This window comes from Artemia franciscana, chromosome 1 (assembly GCF_032884065.1).
Source record: "Artemia franciscana chromosome 1, ASM3288406v1, whole genome shotgun sequence".
NCBI classification, from domain to species: Eukaryota; Metazoa; Arthropoda; class Branchiopoda; order Anostraca; family Artemiidae; genus Artemia; species Artemia franciscana.
In genome coordinates this window covers 64,396,094-64,417,049 of record NC_088863.1, presented here as the reverse complement: position 1 = coordinate 64,417,049, position 20,956 = coordinate 64,396,094, and the positions used below count along the sequence as shown (strand labels likewise).

The 20,956-nt window shown below is 33.5% G+C and overlaps 1 protein-coding gene across 2 annotated transcripts in view; it reads left to right on the top strand.

Annotated features, from left to right (window-relative positions):
• The first annotated feature begins 11,744 nt into the window (after positions 1 to 11,744).
• Positions 11,745 to 20,956, top strand: part of LOC136032871 (protein phosphatase 1L-like) — a 59,192-nt gene continuing 49,980 nt past the window's right edge. Inside the window, exon 1 of one of the 2 annotated variants that reach the window (XM_065713289.1) lies at positions 11,745 to 11,871. The gene's annotated coding sequence lies outside the window, so the exon portion shown is untranslated. Of the gene's footprint in view, positions 11,872 to 12,672; positions 12,826 to 20,956 lie in introns of those variants that run through there. The other variant, XM_065713297.1, reaches the window with a different exon arrangement.

Below are 20,956 nucleotides of genomic sequence, written 5' to 3'. Positions count from 1 at the left end.
GAGCTCCATCGTATCAGAAGTTTCTAAAACTACCAGTTCTATAAAAACTTTATTTGTCCCATTCATAACCTACAACCCTTGCTCTTAGACTCTGGGGGATTGTACCCACCCTAAAGACATTATTATATGATTTTTGGGCTATTGGTAACAGAATAATTTAATAATTTCAATTGAATATGTTTTGGGAAAAGAGGATGTCAGGAAGGGGGGCTAGCTGACCTCCATCATGCTTAATTTTTTAGCTGAAGCTATAATTTATATATATATATATATATATATATATATATATATATATATATATATATATATATATATATATATATATATATATATATATATATAATCAAATGAGCCTCTTCTAAAGTTCACACAACCACTCCTACCATAAGAGCCTTATATACCCCTGGACCATAACTTACAAGACTTATCCCCAGACTCTAGAGAATTCTGTCCGCCCCATAGGGTTTATTATACGATCTTTGGACTATTTTTGAACAAATAACTACCTCAAAATTCTTATCGGATGCATTTGTGGAAAACAAAACGTAGAGGGAAAGGGGACAGGGCGAGCAGCTGCCTCTGATCAATTTTGACTCAAAAAGGGCCTACAACATCTTATTTCCAATCAAATGATCCCACTCTGGAGTTTATACAACTTTTATACAACTCTTTCCATAAGCACCTTATATGCCCTTGGAGCATATCTTATGCCCCCCCTCAACACCTAGCTCCTCACACTGCAGTTTTTCAGCAAGGCACAAAAAAGTTACTAATTGTTCTAAATAAACGACCACTGTGTTTCAGGAGTTTTTATTAAATTGGACCACGATTTAAACTTTAGTGCAAGGAGCATGGTGTCGAGGAGGCGGAAAACCCCTCGTATACGTAATAATTTCTGTTCATTTTAAGTTTTAATGTTGCTTGTTACTTTCAGATGAAAAAATTTAATTTAAACTTAGTTTCTGATCGTTTTTTAATTAACGCCCGGATACCTGGCTCCACTCGACAGAAAAATCCCCTTTCCCCACAGAAATATCCTCTAGGCAATTCAACCCCGGCGGAGATTTACCCTTGACAATTACCTTTAGCATTTCCACGCCTGAAATTGAATTTAAAAAGAGAAAGCAAGGCACATAAAGAAAATTCGTATAAGAATTCCGTAAAATTCACCCAATGTAAAACTTTCCTTGAAAATTTCACCCCTGAAAACTTCCCTCTCCATGAAAAATTCTCCCCGCGCAAAATTTTCCTTGCAGAAAATTCATCCTCCCCTTCTTTTTCGAAAAATGTATGCATACTTACAAATAACAAATAAAACAATGGGTAAATTTCTTTGTTTAAAAACCTTCCCCCAGGGGATATAGGGTGTCATTTTATCTCTAAAGGCATAGTTATTCGGCCTTTCAATTATGCTGAAGAAAAAAGCTATCTCAAAATTTTGATTCGACAATTTGATTTTCGGAAACACTCAAGAGGTCGTCCCCCAACCAGATGGATGGACACAACAGGTGCCTTCTTAGTCATGGAAAAGATTCAGGAGGATGTCCAGATCCTTGCAAGAGACCGGTCCAAATGGAGGCACCATGTAGCATCACTCTTGACACCGGAAGCATTTCGGCAGGAGCATTAAGTCAAGTAAGTCATTTTGGGAAAAGAGTTGGGTGGGAGAGGGCCTAGCTGCCCTCCAACTTTTTGGTAACTTAAAAAGGGCCCAGTACTTTTCATTTACGCTATAATAAGCCCTCTCTCAAGGTTTTAGGTCCATTGGGTCGATACGATCACCCCTGAAAAAAAGTCTTTCTTCTGGCAAAAATTACAAAATTCCACGTTTTTGCAGATATGAGCTTGAAACCTCTAAAGCAGGGTTCTTTAATAGGTTCAATTCAATGTTGCGATTTTCATTAAAAAAAGGGGGGTCTTTCCCCTTTTTCGAGAACGAGACCAATTTTCTAAGGCAGTAAGCAGTTTTTCCATTAAAATGTACTTTTGTAGGAGCCATCCCCCCTCATTATAGTTGATACGCCATTATAGGTTATAAACGTAGCCCTAATTTCACTACAAATAAAGCGAATCAACTTGGTTGAATCCAGTACTGCCACCGTGTGGCATTACTGGGAAGGCTAAAATACAGTTAGTGATACTTTTAAATCAATTACCTCATCAGAATTTTAAATTAATTGCAAATTCGTCCTCTTTGACATAAAGTTGTAGTTTGGTGCCCTAAAATAACAAGAAAACAAGACTTCCCCCTGACGCAATCTGTAGGGTCACTTAAAAAAGAGTTTTAATTTACGTTTGAATGAGTTCCCTCCCAATTATCTTGGACCTTTGGTTCGATACGATCACCCCTGGGAAAAAACGACACAAATGAACATGCATCGACGATGTATCTTCTGAAAAAAAAATTGAAATTCAACATTTTGAAGATCGGAGCTTGAAATATCTATTGTGGTTCTCTGATATGACGAATCTAATAAAGGGACTTTCAACAAGATCACTAGCTTTTTTGAAAGTGTTACCCCTTTTTTGAAAATCAGGAAAATTTTCTTAGATTTTTGGTTTTGGGTAGGTAACCATAAACTGAAAATAGTTTTGTATATTTAGAATCAACATAAAAAGCCAATAGTGCCGGTATAGCAATTGTCATGAGATTCCTAGTCTTACTTTTGGTGAATATTGGTCCAAGTCACTTTTTACTTAGTTTTTTAATCACAAACTATTTGATAATATTCTACTGTGATGAAAATTTTCTTGAACCTGTTCATTTTGTTTAGTTGGACAATAAAAATTTTATCTAAATAAAATAGTTTTTTTTAAATTTTATTTAGTTAGGATAATAAAAAGAAAGAGGATTAATTTGACAGCTGGATAGCAGGTTTAAATTTTGGTTTTCTTACGCTATTCTATTTTTTATTTTTTTAATGTCTAAATTTATAAGTGATTTAAGTTCGAGGGGGATAATTGTCCTGTTATGAGAGAGGTACATTTTACATGGCCATTAGGGAATCATTAGGGGAAAAATAAATTTTTCTGTAATTTTCGTCTGAATTTGATATTCTTTTGAAATTAAAAGCACAATAATTAAAAACATTATTGATTAAATAAATTGATTCTGTTAACAAGAATCCTTGTCGTTTCAAATGTTGGTAAAATTCTAATTAATTGACTTCTTGCTATCTCAGAAAGGCTTTGAGTTAGGAAAATGAAACTTTCAGGGATGAATCTACAGACTAAAGTATGTCCTGGGAAGGTATTTTGAAGCAACTACTTCCACTCCTTCTCCCTCTAGAGGGCCCTGACCTTTGATGACCTTTAAAAATATATGTGTTATAAAAGTGAAACCTTGCAAAATAGATCTTCTGCTTATTTGACGCACAACAAAATTGTTTTCAGCTTCATAACTTTGCTCAATTCCATTTTATAAAATTTTAAAGATATGCAAATACATTTCCTAAATTTTGAAAAAAAACAACATTGATATGGCTCAAAATTCTACTCAAATAACCGGAATTACATTATTCAGAACTAAAGGCAGAGAAAAAGCAACTAGTAACTGAAAATTAAGGTAAAATGTTGTTTTGTCAAAATTTCAATAGGTATAGACCTGTCATGTAGGCATATTTCAGGGCCCTCTAGAGGGAGAAGGAGTGGAGGTGGGTAGTTTAAAATGCCTTCCCTTGACATACTTTAGCCTGTAGACCCATCCCTGAAAGTTTCATTTTCCTAACCTAAACCCTTTCCAAGATAGCAAGAAGTCAATTAACTAGAATTTTACCCAAATGTTTTTTGTAATTTTTTTCATTTCGCCATTTCAATTCAAAATGGAATAGTGATGGGCACCAAGTCATGGCTAATTGTAGAAAAAGCCAAGATAGATAGTCACCTTGGTTGAATCCAGTACTGCCATCGTGTGGCATTACTTTTTTGCAACTGGGGAGGTTGAAATACAGTTATTGATACTTTTAAATCAATTACCTCATCATAATTTTAAATTAATTGCAATTTACCAGGAATCTTTGTCGTTTAAATTTTTTTGTAGTTTTATTCATTTTGCTATTTCAATTCAAAATGGAATAGTTGTGGGTACCACGTCATGGCTAATTGTAGAAAAAGCCAAGATAGATAGTCTAATTCAATGAGAGGCAATTCTGGCATTAAACCCCCTTATTAAGATTGTATAAAAATGATGTTAGTTCATTTGTTAACAGATACATTTCCGTCTATGCGTCATTCCTATGGCAGTAGAACTAAGGTAGATAGCCATAGAGCTAAGATAGTCATAGAACCTATAGATTTCGGAGTGTTTGGTTCATTGGCACGGGTAAACGGCGGGACCAATAAGGACCGTCCAACTACGTAATATCCGGACCTTTCAACCACGTTGAACAGAATGGCTACGGCAAAAAATAGCCATCTCATATTTTATTCCACATATATTTCGGGAAAATATGCGGTGTGTGTGGGGGGGATATTTACCCTCCCATCACTCTGAATCTCAAAAAGGGCACCAAAAATTATGATTACAATTCCGATGAGTCTCCTGCGAAATTTATACTATTGTCCTCTCTATATAAACCTTACTTGCTTCCGAAGCATACATTACAATCCTTGATCTAATGGCTGTGGGGGGGGGGGGTTCCATCCTCAAATAGATAATTTCCAGACCATTTAACTACGTTGACAAAATTGCTATCTCAAAATACTGATTGGATGTGTTTGGGGAAATTGTGGGCAAGAGGATGGGTAATTGCCCTCAATTACTTTTGAGTATTATAAAGGTAACTAACACTTTTTTTGCAAATTGGATTCGAAATTAGTTTCCACATGAGTCAGAAAACCAACAAAACATGCCCCCAAAAGAGATTAAGTTTTATTCAGCACAGTTATTATGAAAGATAAATAGAGATTTTCACCGCTCCTAGTGTACTGATCAGCCAAACAACGTGTTAGCAGAATTTCTGAGCTAGTGTCCAGTGATTAGTTAATAGTCCCCTTCCAAATTTGCAGTTCCACAATTGAAGGAGTCTTTCCATTTTCCCCTAGAGTTGTGGCTAATCTAAATTGCTGTAAACAGAGATAGGTGTATTCGATGAATTGGCTTAGGGTTAAAAATTATAATGTACAAAAATTATGTATTTCTAACAGATCTTTCATTATCATGATTCTGTTCTTGAAAAAGAGCCAAATTTCCATTTTGTTTTCAAATTGATTGCGTCAATTTTTCAAAATCCGTACTTTTCAGTAGCTCAGACTAAATACTTCAATTCAGTCAGTGATCCGGGATGACTCCTAAAATCGCGATAAAAGGTTAACGAAATTTGTCACAGGGTGTTAAAGTTCATTTTTGCACATTAACATAGGCTTATGAAACTGAACTTTCCATAAAAATTGTGCTCCTTGTGTTGACACAATTTCCGAACTTAGTTGCTTAGGGTTTGAAGGAGTAGATAACTTCGAAGACCACACTGCCTTTCCATGACGAAAGTAAAACAGTTCAAAATAGGGATGAAACCTTTTAATTGACAGTGAATATATATAAAAATTATTTACCTGGATATTTCGAACACATATACAGTGTTCATCATCAGCAGTAAAACTTGCTGAGCTTGCTAGTTTTACTGCTGATGATGAACACTATATATGTGTTCGAAATATCCAGTTAGATAATTTTTATGTATATTCTCTGTCAATTAAAAAGTTTCATCCCTATTTTGAACTGTTTTACTTTCGTTTGAAGAAGGCACTAACAATTTTGTCTTAAATACTTGGATTTTCTAAGTTTTAGTCTTTTTGAAGTTTCTCAACTACCCAGCTTTCCTCTGATTTGGTTTGACCTCGCATATGACCACCAATGCCAGTCCTTGAACAGTTCTCCTGATAATGAAAGAACCTTACTACCTTGTGTTGTGGAACAATGAGAATAATCTTCGAGAAACTCATCTTGGTCAGATAGTAAATTAAGACCTTTGAGTTAGATAATGTCGGAATATCTGCTCTGTAGGCTAAGCCTGCTAAACCTGGATAATAGCTAAATTGTTAAACCTGGAGAATTTTTATACATGCATGTTGAGGGATATGAAGTAATTTCTCTGGAAGGGAGAGACTTTTGTCATTAAATCAGCAACGAAATAAACGTTCTTTTTTAATGAAATGATATAGTAAACCAATTATATCAATTTGTTATGTGTTGATTTTCAAGCCAATATTCGTTATGACCAAACCTATGCGCCAAATGAGATTGGTCAACGCGGTGTTGGTAAATTAAGGGGCATTTAATTGTGTTTAATTGACATTTGCTCTCGGCGTGACCTAATTTTTGGTAAATCATGATTCTCCCTATGTGATGTGCACACATATTTATGGATTACGTATCACGGGACTAGATGGAGCCAGATTAACCTGGTTCTCATTAGGAAAAGGCACACATACTGTCTAGAAGATGTTCAGCCTGCTTGTGGGGACATTCCTCACTCTGAACGCCAACTAGTAATTATTTGTTCGAATTAAAGCTAACGGCTTTCGCCAAATGTAAAACGAATACTTTTAAGTTGTTCGTATCTTAATTCTGACAAATATAGATACAAAATTAACACTAAATTGATGCACAAATTAGTTGATTCAATTTGTGTTATAACCAATTCGGTTATTTTAAATATATACAAATAAATTCGGTGACACTCAAGTTATTATCGGTCTTTTAGATATTTTTTAGAAGGCTGTGGGCTGTTAAGTAGCCAAAAAACAACATTGACAGAACTTGTTATCAGCAGAATAGCCTATAACACAGTATTCCTAAAATCTGAAGCCTGGTGATTGTTGAGACATATAGTTTAAAATCGAATACATCAGAGGAGATCTTGCTGATTATCATTACTGAATTTTTTTTCTTTCAAAAAATGCATAAAATTAATTCGTCCAAAGTCAAGCACTGGTTTTCATTTTCGAAAAATTCCAAATTTGCAAAATATTATGTTGTAATAATAAATGAAAAAATCTAACTTTCGAAATTCCCAGTTAAGTTTTAAGACTATAGTTCAAAACCGTTTTTCAATTAAATTTGGTAATTCCTATGAAGACTTCTCTGAATTATTTAAAAATTCAAAGTCATTTATATTACTTTTTATGTAAGAAAATATCTTTATGTCGAAGAAACTTTTTTATTTCCTTTTCTGTTTTTCTTTCAATTTTTAGCTATTTTTTGTTATTACATTTAATATTGTTGTTATATTTCAGTGTTTTTGCATTTATATGTATAAATGCAATAATTTTATTAAATTTATGTTATAACCGTTTATCAAAGGTTTATTTGAAAACTAAAATATAGTCACAAACTGATGCATTTTTAACATAGTTACTATAAATTCACATATTAATTCATAGGTACTTTCCTTCTGAGTTTCATATTAATTACTATTATGTTACTTTATTCTTATTGATTTTGTTTGATTTTCCCTCTTCCTAATCATGCTGCAGTATCTAGAAGGTATATGTTTCTATTAATTTTTCCCTTCATGAATAATATTTTAAAAATAAAATAAGGCTAGGATTTTTCACAAAAAAAAGTATTTCCAAAAGTTTTACAACCCTGGATTTTACCTATAAGTTAATCTCTCTTCACAGAGTGAACTTGAATTTAAACTTCTAATCTTCTCACTCCCAAAAATGCCCCTTGTGTTACAAATAAAATTCTAAAAAATAAAATTGTTTTGCTTTTCTTGGTATTCTTGACAAATTTTTAATCAAATAGAGAAAACTGAATAGCCTAGATTTACTTATTCAATCCACATAGCCCAAGTTAGTGAATAATAACTCTGAAAAATAAGTGTGCAACTCTTCAACGAGCAGAAAAACAAATGAAATTAATAATAAATAAATCAATAGATTACTGCTGGATAACTTAATTAATCTATATATATATATATATATATATATATATATATATATATATATATATATATATATATATATATATATATATATATATATATATATATATATATAAATATAATCAATTAAATAATTAATTTAAATTATATTAATCACTTAGATTATATTAATTAACTATAAATCAAAAGATAAATAAATTGAAAGACAAATTAATAGAATATAATTAGATAAATTAATTAATCTATTAAAAATTAATATAAAATATAGAAAATAAAACAATAAAACCTTATATAATCAATAATTGGAAGATATATATCTTCTAGAAAAATAAAATAAAAAAGCAACGATTCGCACAGTTTGCTTAGGACGAAGCATTCGGCACTTTAAAAAGAAGTTTAAAAAGTTCATTAGACGTTAGAAAAAATGTGAAGAATAAATACCGTCAAGTTTGAAACTATTTTTATTTTTGAAAATAAATATAATACTTGAAACTTGAAAATAAATATAATACTTCAAATTTGATTTCTTACCACAAAGAAATCTGTTTTTTTAATATGATCATATACTTCTTGTGTTCTTTGACAAAAAGGGTACCATTTGTATGTGTAATTCTTAATTTAGGAAAATCACAGGAATATTTTTTTATTTCATAACGTGAATATTGATACATTTTAAAATTCAAACAAGTAGTAATTTAATTTAAATAATTATTTTTGTCAAGAAGAAGACTAGATTATTTTATCAAGGAGCTGGCAACTTTTCACATGACGTTTAATGTTTTCTAACTTTATATGAATTTCGAATGAGAAAAAAAACAAATACAATTCCTGATTTTACTAAAATTAGTAATGCTCAATGGAAGTAAAATAACATAGCTTTGTCCGATAGTTCAATGGTTTTTAATAAAATGTATTTTTATTTAGAGACAAATAAAAATAACAGATAAATAAAATATACAGCTTATCAATGGGCTACAATGTCAGTGTAGTAAAAGGGATATATTCCACACTTTTAAAAAACATTTATCCTCTATATCACACGCCGTTTAGGATAATATGGACAAAGCATATTAGCACTACCTGTAATAAACAATTCACCAAATAGGCTACTTTTACATTGTGTAGAAACAAAGCAGTCATTGAGCCAATAACGGTCTTTATAAGGATGGAACACCCCTCCCCCATGATGTTAGTCATAAGACTGCTAGTGAAAATTGTTTAAAAAGCACATAAGAGTATTCCTTTGATGCTTAAGATATACACCTCCGGCATGTTGAGATAATAGATAAAAATCTAATTCCCAGAATATTCCTTCACTTTTTGAAGTCCATCATGTCCTTGACAACCCCCATACCTTCTCCAGACCCGAACATAATTTGCACTACTGAAAAAAAAATGGCTGTGGATTTTCAGTTTAGTATACATACCCTTACATGTATTTCTTAGGGTTTTAATGATTTTTTATTTATTACAGTTAAAAAAAATTATATTGAAACGTATCTTGTCGGTTAATGTCTTAGGATAAAAGGATTATAATGAATTTCTGAGTCATCAACGGAAAAAAGAACACAAAACAGATCTTTTTGTTTAAAAAAGCGCGAGACAAGGAAACTTTGTTCTAAAATAAGATTAATAACTCATAATTATATGTTAGAGCTAATATAGCTATTACATTAAGAAATATATTTTTTTATGTGTTATATTATTGAAATTTTTAGATAACCATTTGTTCAAAAGCTGTCCAAAGATCACATAGCAAAGAATTTGGAGTTGACACAGCCCCCAGAGTCTGGAAGTGAGGGTTGTAAGCTATAACCCGGGTGCTTATAAACTTTTTATGGAAGGTGTGGTTGTTGGAACTTTGAAGGAAGCTCATTTGATTGGAAGTGTATAGTTCTAGTTCTCTCTTGAGTGTCAAAATTGATGTAGGGTAAGTAGGGGCCCAAATGCATCCAATCAAAATTGTGAGATAGCTTTTTTTTCACAATAGTCCAAAGATCTGCTTCAAAGCAGACACGATCCTCCAGAGCCAATTGCAAAGGTTGCAAGTTATACCCTGGGGATTTGAAAGTGAAGGAAGGGCAACTAGCTTTCCCCATAATCCAATAATTCCTCCAAAATATAACTAATTAAATAATTTAAGAGAAATATTTTGTTCAGCATTATTGAGAGGTCCATTAATTTTATCTTTGTGGATGTCAACCTCCCCACGTTGTCAACTTATATTATTAATTTAGACCTTTAAGGGTAAGTTGTGGGGGTTTTGAACTGGCCAGATTGCACTATATACATACCTTCAATAATACCACTACAGTTAAAGTAACTAATGACACTAAAGTCATTAAGACGAACCTTTTAGGGAATGTCTAGGAGTTTCAACTAAAGTAAAAAAAAATCTCTATACATACATGTTTTCAAAAGCACATATAAGCAATATCATAGGTTACAGCACTCTATGAATGCTAGAAATTTCATTGAAAGTGTTAAAAGTGCTAATTCAATTCAAAGTTAAAAGTTCTAGTGCCCTTTTTAACAGTAAAAAGGGATTGGAGGGCAAGAAGCCCTTCTCTCAAGCCCATTCATTTCCCAAAAGTATCCAGTCACAACCTTGAGACAGCCATTTTGTTCAGCATAGTAGAACGACCCAGACAATTTGTCATTAGGGATATTCGTAATGTCCTGCCCCCCCCCCCAATTATGCAACTTGTCCATTATGCTTTAAACCTAAATATTGCTTTAAATCTAAAAACATTGTGTTTAAGGTTGCCATTAATACAAAATAAGAGGCACTAACGCTAAGAAGTAGTGGTGGAGCTAAAATTCAAAATTGCTTTATTACCTTAGAGAGGTTTAAGGTTTTTGCACCAAGCCTACTTTTCTTGCACCACTTTGCAGGGAGTTTTACAATTTCCAATGGCATTGATAAGAAACAAACTGAATTTATACTGAATAAATGTTAAGGTTTAATACTTTGCTTCTTAGCCGTGTGCGTCTCTGCTTAGTTAGACCAGTTATGTCATAACTCAATAGTTTAAAAAAGAAAAGCCAAGATGTGGCTTTTTTTAATTAGATGAATTCTTTTTTATCGTTGATCATTCAGGTATTTTTTGCATTGAACCGGCAGAATCTATCGAAAAAGTAAAGAAAGCATGTTACTGGGTTACAAACTGATAATGAAGCTTGTCTAGAGATATCTTGGACAATCGATAATCATGACTACCGTTGGGTGCCACAATCATTGACGCTTTAATGCTTCAAGATCTCTGCCAGTTATGGATGAAAATATTCTTAATGACCTTGTTTTGCTTTAAACGTTTCAATATCCACCAATTTTAAAATAAGAAAGGCAAATCGTCTCTATATTAGTTATGCCAAATGTTGTATGTTACTACAATCCCTGTTTCTCTGACAAAAGCTACTAAACTATACTTCAGTTCATACAACACTGCTGGCTTTGACTCAAGAACAGCCAAAGCAGTATTTATTAGCCCCTAGTAAGAATATTTTCCATATTCACGAAACATGTCTTCATGTTCACTAATCCGGCCAGTGTTTCTCCCAGTCTCTAAAACTGTACACGCGTACTATGACTTTCTACCTTATGTCTGCCGTAGGAATGACGTATGGATGGATGGTAGCTAGACTCATCCATCAACAAATTAAATTGTTTTTATACAATCCTAAAAAGGGCTTATGCCAGATTTACTTCTCGCTTTCTCTGACTATCTGTCTTGGCTTTTTCTACAATTAGCCATGGCTTGATTCCCGGCCTTAGTCTACCACCCGGTTTCCTTCTTATATTCTTCAGAAGTTATTCTTGTGCTTCATCATGGCGCATGTTCTGTGTTTCCGTTTGGAATTTGGCTCTGTATTTGCTATAGTCCTTTTTGTATCTTTCTCGTGAGTAGATTTTGTTGCTTTTTACGACATACTAATACTATGGAATCCTAAGAGCTGTGTAAATAAGCATTTTAAAACATCTTGTGTAAGTAGTATTAAGTCATCATTACGTTATCCACACTAGTAGCTGCACCCGAGTAAGAGCGAACCCCACCTTGTTGTAAATGAAAATTAAGAGAGTTTCTTTTTAACTAAATTTCGAAACGTAATGTATGTGATAAATGCTTGGCAAGGGTATCGTGTGATATGCCCCAGAAATACAGAAGATAAATAAAAATGGTTTTAGGGTATGATCTGACTATTATTTATAAGGACCTGTACTGGCTTAGTTTCAATTGAAAAAAACAACAAAAAAACACGCAAAGTTTTCCCGAACAGTCAAAGACAGTGAATTAAGATATGAAACTAAAAAAAAAACACATTTGAAGTTCCTATCACTGAAGCGAGAAAACTTTAAACGAATATATTTAAAATAAGCAATTTAGTCCAACTAGTAAATAGCAGTAGAAAATTACCACGAATATTTTTCTTTCTGCCACCACCATTCAATCTTTCACGAAGACCATTGTGTCATTTGTTTTTACCAATTTTTATTTATTTTTACAAATTTGCACGCCATTTGCTTATTTGAAATATAAATAGTTTTCATCTCTGTCTTGGCTTTCCCCTAATAATGGCATCTATTATATGGCATCCATTTCCCCTAATAATGGGAAATATTATTCAGAATATCATTATGTTTAAAATAGGCAACAAACTGTCCTAAGTTGTCGAAAGAATATTTCAAAAACAATGAATTTACTTGAGATCCAGTAAGTCATTCTGACAAATGTGGATTACAAAAGTATAGCCATTCCCCAGAGAAATCCGATCGAGCACGGACACGTGAAGTCATAACTGTAATTGTTGCAACTCCATTAGCAATTACATCAATAAAAAGAGATTTTAGTATCTTGTCATACTTGATGAAGTTCTTTTGTGTTTAAAGAAATTATCGCTTGAAAAGGATTGAGTGGTGGCGAACGTACCCTTCACTCAGGTAGTTATGCTTGATTTATGTTTGCTATACTGGTTACTGTATAATTCAATATACTGCTTCGAATGTCGCCTACCAAAGCTAACGAAAAGTTCATTGTGCTTACGAGGTAATTATGTGTCTGGAAGGATAGGCTTATAAATAATAGAAAAGATGCTAAAAAAATGGCTCCAAAAAAAATGGCCCACTGGCTACGCATTGCCAACAAAAAAAATGGAAAATTAATACTCAGACCATTTAGTGGATCAGTTTAGCTATTTTTTATTATTTAATAAAAAGAGAATCCATGGCCATTTTCTCTCATTGCAAAAAATATTAATTTTGCCATGTTAATGCTAATCGAACCAATAGACAGGCTGAATCAATCAGTATGGATAGAATTCATTTCCAACCAAAAATTTTTAATGGTCTTTCATTTGTGTTTTATTTTTTGAATTTTTTTGAAAAATAACAATACCTACTTGTTATCATCTGTTAAGGTTACTTCCGAACGTTAGTGTTTTTTGCCCTCGTATTTGCGGGAATTGTACATAATAACTGTTTAGCCACCTAAAAGTACCATACGAGTTTAATCTTTTAATTCACACTAATAAGAGAAGAAACAGATTCCCCTCTATCATCCATTTTACATGCATAGTAACACGTATATTAATCGATGTGAGGGGATGCTAGAGGCTTACCTCTCTCTTTATGTAATCAGAAGAGGCTTTCACAAAATTTTGGATAATTGGATCAAAAATTTAAAACTAGTTGGCGATATTGAAATGTTCAATCTATGGTGTAGTTGGGCAAAATTTGCTTTTGCTGAAAAAATGGCAGCAATCCACACTCTTCTCCGCATAATCTCTTCCATTACGTAAAAAGAGCCCTATTACTATTAATTTTTCTAGGAATGAAGCCTTTAGTGATATTCTACAGCAAGTCACTTAACATAATCACCTTTTGGGGGAAAACAGAATAAAAAACGCATCCATTGTCAAATTTATCTAAGGAAGCGCAAAACCCCGTGTTTTTGCATAGAAAGATAGGTAGATATTTATTTCCTCAATAGCCTCTACGGGCTATTGAATTGAATTATATATTTGATTTTTTATTATATATATAATTATTAATTATTATAATTATATAATTATATATAATTGAATATATTTGAATTGAATTAAATTAAACTTTGTTCACCAGTAAAAAACAATATACAATTTAATCATTTCACAAGTAGCCGTCGAAAAAGAAACAAAGCTAAAAAAAAAACGCGTACAAAAATATTTAAATATGCATAAAAATAACAATACCAAGACATAATAATAATAAAGAGACTAGACCTACGTTGCCTGAGCAACGTGAAGTGTTGCGACAACCTTTGTCCGGCTTCGCCGGATAAAGTGTTGCGAGAGCAACACTTTGATTTTGTTTCTTTGAAACGTTATGTTCAAATAAGAACGCGATCAGTAATCATATGATCAAAGGCTATTCCTCTGCGTTGAAAAAAAAAACAATAAGAAAAGAATTTCGAAAGAAGAGACTAAATTGACTTTGCAGCCAGTTGAACTTTATCCTTTTCGATCGTAGACATCGTGAGGGATGAAAGCTTGGAACAATACGTTATATAATCCAATTGGTATTATAAAGCTATCTGTAACTTTTCAGGATCAAAATACCATAAATGACACTATTAATTATAAAGAAACTACTATGATATATTGTTATCAGCTCATCACGAGCTATCGAAGGATATGCTCCAATTTCTTTAGCAAAGACAGAAATTTTAAAGTTTAAGAGGTAAATCTGATAACATTTCTCTACCTTAATCCCAAGTCCGAAAAAACAAATGATAAACCCAGCCGAAATCACGGCAGCACTTTCGGGCCCGTGGGAAAATGCCTCTTTTTTGCTTCTGTAAATTTTTCTATTTATCCCTAAAGAAGATGTATTGGCTGTGGGGCCGAGTAACTGCCGTATATATTTAACACTTATAGATTTTAGCCCATCTTCAATTTGAAAGTGGTGCCTGCCTGCTTGCCTGCTAGAACGGAGCTTTCCATTCGAAAGCAGAAACATGGTTTGATGAAACGAAAGCTTGGCTGTACAACTTCAGACACTCCTCTCTGACATAAGCTACATAACTCCTCTTGACTTCGCACACCATAGGCTCTGGCTCGTGGACAAGCAAAAACCCTCCTTTTTGGCCCCAGGCAAGAGTTCTGCGGAGCTTTCCAAAATGTAATGCCATATTCATCAATCCGGCCTGAGGTCCACACTTTCCGTAAAAACCGTACAGGTTAGATCCTTACCAGTTTCCAGGAATAAACCGACATCGGCGGCATAGGAAAAAAAAACAAAAAGAAAAAAAAACAAAAAACGGGACAAAACAAAAGTGTTGCTCTCGCAACACAATAACAATAGCAATAACAAAAGCACAGATAATCAAACACATAAACAAAAATAAATAATTGCTCGATTTGGTTTAATTGATGTGCCTTCTCGAATTCGGTCTTCCAGTGATGATTTATATAGAAAGACTATCAACTTCATTCACGTTTATGACCCTCTGCAGCCTTTTTTCCATATTGATACTGGTTAATTAGTCCGTGTTGTCTTTTGTTAGTTTGAATTTTTTTTTTCTCTTCGCTGTTTATCGTTTTTGTTTTTGTTTATTTATAATACTCCGTAATTTGTGTTTTTTATACTTTTACGGGTAATAAAGTTCATTTATTCATTCATTCATTCATAAGGCCTTAACAACACAACAAAATATCACATAGTACTCTCACACAAAATAACAATAATGATAACAATAATGACAAAAAAATACAAATACAACTGGACACTTCACTAATCTAAAACTACTCACAATCCATCAAAATGAAAATGCAAAAATACAATGCTATAGGTTATGACCGCTTTCACAAAGTTATGGAGCCTTTTAAATCGTCAAATACATACTTTTTAGAATTTCCTCAAGAAATTCAGCCTCTCCAAAATGAGTTGGAACAACCTCCCTTCCCATATCCACTAACCCCGGCTGTGTACCCAAAAAATGGATAAAATCTTCCTCCTCTCTATCGTGAGGTACTGATAAGGACCATTTTTAGTACTATGATTCCCAAGGTATCTCCTCCTCTCACCAGGATAAAAAAAAATACCTAGAATCGAAATTTCCCGTTTTACGTTTTTCCTACACATACGTGCATTAAAATAGACTTCCTATCTCCCAGGAATCCTAAGCCAAGCCCATACAGCTTCAGGGACACCAAGGACAATATCTAATTATATTAAGTTATTAGGTTTCAACTTTCTGCTTCAATTTCTTTCTCCTTCCATTTTTTCTACTAGACCCTCTTTCAAACCTAGCCCTTTCCTCAAATTTCAATTATCATTAATCTATCATTAATCACCATTACCTGGTAAGGCTGAAAACTTTTTCTGTAACCTACTGTCATTTTTACGTTTGCATTCCTTACTAGCCTGCTGCTACACAGTCCTAATTCCTTTCCCAGTGTTTTACTATACATACTAACCTATCCACCATTATTGGTAGCAAACCTAAATCTCCTTTTGACAATATATTCTAATCAGCGTATCAGCCTTCTCCATACCCCACACGTTTCCTGAATAAGTCATAATGGGAGCTAGCCTCCCATTACCTTTTCTTGAACTTAAGGTGTGTCAGGCCTACTTTGCGAAACATCACGCCTAAAACCAACCATATAGCCAAAAGTTATTTACTAGCTATTGAGGCAATTCATTCTTTGCACCTACGATTCGGACTAAACTTACATTCTAAGTAAGCACAATTTTCAACTACATTAAGCTCCTTGTCTCCTTGACAGAGCCTTTCCTTTTACATCTCCATTTTGTCAAAACACCATAACTACTGACTTTGAGGTATTTTGTACAAAACACTTCTTATCTAGGCACTAGGGCACCATGCCCAACAGTTTTAAAGGTTTAACCCATATTTAGATATCAATACTAAATTGTTCGCAAATAACAGAGAAAACAGTTTCATTGCGGGCAAGCTTAGAGTTACCATATTTTACCTTATACTCTTCTGTGTTATTGAGATAAAGGGGAAACATTCTAGGTGAGATCGTACAACCAACTTTAACATGACCCTAAAGACAATTGTCCTAGAATAAGCCGTTCCTACCTTCAATATCAGTTTCACAATAAAATACATCTTAATAATCAGACCTACGGAACGTGTTGGCAGCCCTAATTTTACAAGCCCTTCAGCTAGAAAATTACGCGAAAGTTCATCGAGCCTCTCATTTCCAAAAAGCTAAATTCATTTGCTAAAGGGATGCCTCGATAACTCTTGCTCACTTCCCTTTTTTCAAAAGCGAAAAAAACTATTGAGATATTCCAATACTTGGTAAACTTGCTGAGGACACTTGAAGCTAAAGTTAATAACAAAGCTTAACACAAATACCCTACAGCACTTCAAATTCCTTTTGGGGATGCCATCCAATCCTGGTGCTTTCTTTCCTCTCATATTCTCTAGTAAATCCCATATGTCCTCACCAGTAAGAGGCTGCAGTAATTTCTAGTCATGCTGTACATTAAACCTGTGCACTTGTGTTCCTGTTCATGCTGAGTATTCAGACACAACGTTGGTTAGGATTTTCTTAATTTTCTTCTTTCTATTTTCTCTATTTCCCTTTCTATTTTCTTAACGTAATAGAAGAATTTAAATTAAGAATTATAAATAATGTGTGAATAACGTTGTGTTAATTAACCTCAAAGTTTAACTGATTCACGTGCATTCTGTATAAAGAAAAGTTGATAATTTTGCAGATACTGACTTAAAGCTGTTGAATTTTTAACATTTGTATTATTTCAGAGAAGTAGGGAAAACGTCCCCCCCCCTCCATAACAGATACAGTCTTAACGGATTGAGTGATCTAACATCCTACATGTTTGATCCCCCTAGAATAGATATTTCAAGCTTTCTGTGCATGAAAATACAAGACCCACTATTTTTCCTTACAATTATAGTCATAGTGAAATTCTTTTTCCAGGATTATCGCATTGATGCAGTTGATATAGATCCTTGGAAATTTTTCATTAGAAAAGATTTTAAGCGTTTGGTGCCTTTTTCTTCTGACAACGAAGGAGATAAATACACAAAAAAGTGTCAACTTCATACTATTTTATGCAATGAAACATCAATATTGACCCGCATAGGATTAGAATAGAGTTTCAAAGAGGTTTTAGATATGGTCTGAATAAGTTTAACGTAGTGTATTTGCCCGTATAGGGTGAAAATGATAACGAACAAAAATTCCTAGATAGCCAATCCACTTTGAAATATCAAAGAGTAGAAATAACAGAAATTTTTGCCCTAAAGACATAAGATAAGATTTATTGCAAAAAGTCTTTGGGTCTTAACAACACAGAATACAGCCTACAAACATAGCTCAGAAACAAGATACAACTTTAGATAATATAATGAAAAAAAATAAAATAACAAGAAGACAAAAAAGAAACAAACCAAGGTTCAAAATTTTAACCGATACCAATCACCAATAATAATAAAATTCCACTCTTAAAACTGTAAGAAGCTATCACCTCAAACATGAAACCCTATGTTTAATACCTAAACGAAGAAACTTAAGCATCATTTCCTTTCAGCCACCATGCACATGCGTTCATTTCAGCCATCCGCAAAAATTAACCAGCATTTACTCCCAAACACTTGTCCAAGAAATTCATTCCACAACTAAGACAGCTCTCCACAATCATACAAAATGAAATAATTTATCATCCTCACATCCACACATAATAGAGAACAGCCACCAGCCTAAGCTTTCCCAAAAATTTCCCTCTCTCGTCTTAATCTAAACTATCCCCTCTTACCAACAACGAATTCTTCGATTCCACTTTATTCAACCGCAATTTAAAATAAAACGCCTCTCCCCATCAGCTTGTGACTCTTGGATTTCCTGGTCAATTAGAGCTTGATGGACTTCCTTCCATATTGACTCGCTTTCATCCATTGGGCCTTTTCCTTCATTCCACATCTTGGAAAGGTCACAAGGGTTCAGTACTTTCTTGACCTTATTTGACCACGAATAAAATCTACCGTCCTTCAAGCTCTCCAAATAACTTGACTTACGAAGCCAAACTCTTGGTAGCCTAATTATTTTCTCCTCTAACTTCACCATTTTAAACCAATCTAACGCTCCTTATTGTGAAAAGCCACAAATCTCGTTTCGGTTACCACTGAACTAAATGAATCATTGAAGCCTAGAACCTTCTTAAAACATCTTAGCTGAATTGCTTCTAACTTAGGTGCTTCAGAAGAACCCCAAACCTCAGAGCCCGAATGTAGACTAGAGGCTAGTTTTGTCTGCAATACTCTTTTTCCTCATCCTTATGTAAGCAAGCTGACCTAAAAAATAATAATCCTCAGAAGCATATCTTTTAACTTATTAACCTTTAAATTACTATCTTCTACATGCCTAAACATACTCCTTAACGCACTAAACATAACACCCAGATAAACAAATTCTTCCTTAACTTCTAGCGTAGTTCCACCAAAATTAAAATCAACATCGGAATCAACATCCCCTTTACTCGTAAATACTAATACAACTGACTTTTTAGTGTTCAAGACTAAGTTCTTGTTTTCTAAGTATTTTTTGTTATATCTAATTCATTTTGAAGATTCCCTCTTCTACCCACCATTAGAGCTATGTCGTCCACGAATAACATACATAATAGCCTAAACCAATCCAGAGATACATATTCAGGGTTCCATTACTTTTCATAAAAGTATCTAAATCATTTACAAACAAGGGGTAAAAGCCTAGCAGATAAAGTACATCTATGTTTCACACCCAAGTAATCAGCCTAAAAAAATCCACGTTACCTCTACAACAAACTTCATTCTCCGATACATATCTGCTATTATCGTTACAAAACAAGACGACAAGCCTATTTCTAACAGACTTTAAATTAACAACCTCCTGCTTACCGAGCCAAAAGCACTTTTCAGGCCTAAGACTGCTACGAATAGCCAACCATTTTTCCCAATAGCATATTTCCTTCTCAGTATATCCAAAGTAAAAATAGGATCAAATGTGCTGAATGTTGTTCTGAATCCCGCTTACATCGGTCTAAGTATTTCCTCCTTATCTAACCAATCTCTTAACCTAAAATTTGGAACTTTAAAAAGCGATTTACTTGCGAGACTTCCCATAAAGATAGACCTAAAGTTTTCATGTAATGTCTTATTACCTTTCTTAAAAAGAGGCACTGCTACTGAAGTGTCCCATGAGCGAGGCCAACAAGATTTCTTCGCTACAAACAAGAAAATTGTGGTGTGAGCCCTTCGAACCATTTGCCTTTACATATTCTGACTCCCTATTTTCCAGATAATCTGACCACATCTCAGCTGGCGGGACATCTCTTATTTTCAAGAACCAGATTAAATATTGATTACCGACAAAAACTCCCTAAGGCAGGGCCGGTTCGACAAGGTACGGGGCCTGATTGGAGTTTTTTCCCATATATATATATATATATATATATATATATATATATATATATATATATATATATATATATATATATATATATATATATATATATATATATATATATATATATATATATATATATATATATACATACATATATATATATATATATGTATATACTAGCTGTTGGGGTGGCGCTTCGCGCCACCCCAACACCTAGTTGGTGGGGGCGCTTCGCGCCCCCCCCCCCCCAAGCCCCCCCGCGCGCGTAAGTCGTTACGCGCCATATTAGTTACGCGCCATTGTAGTTGTGTCCCTATGTCCCACCTGTGAATATAGATATATATATATATATATATATATATATATATATATATATATATATATATATATATATATATATATATATATATATATATATATATATATATATATATATATATATATATGTTTTCAACTACGTAAAACTTGCGAATATACAACATTCTTTGCTGTCCCATTGTCTGTGCATATAAATAGATTTTCAGGTTTACCGACTCTTGAACATGCAACATATAATGGTCCATGGGAAAACAATCCGTATTCAGATCTATACCTCATGATTCTAATGATTGCCCTTGAGCTTTGTTGATGGTGATTTCTAATTGACC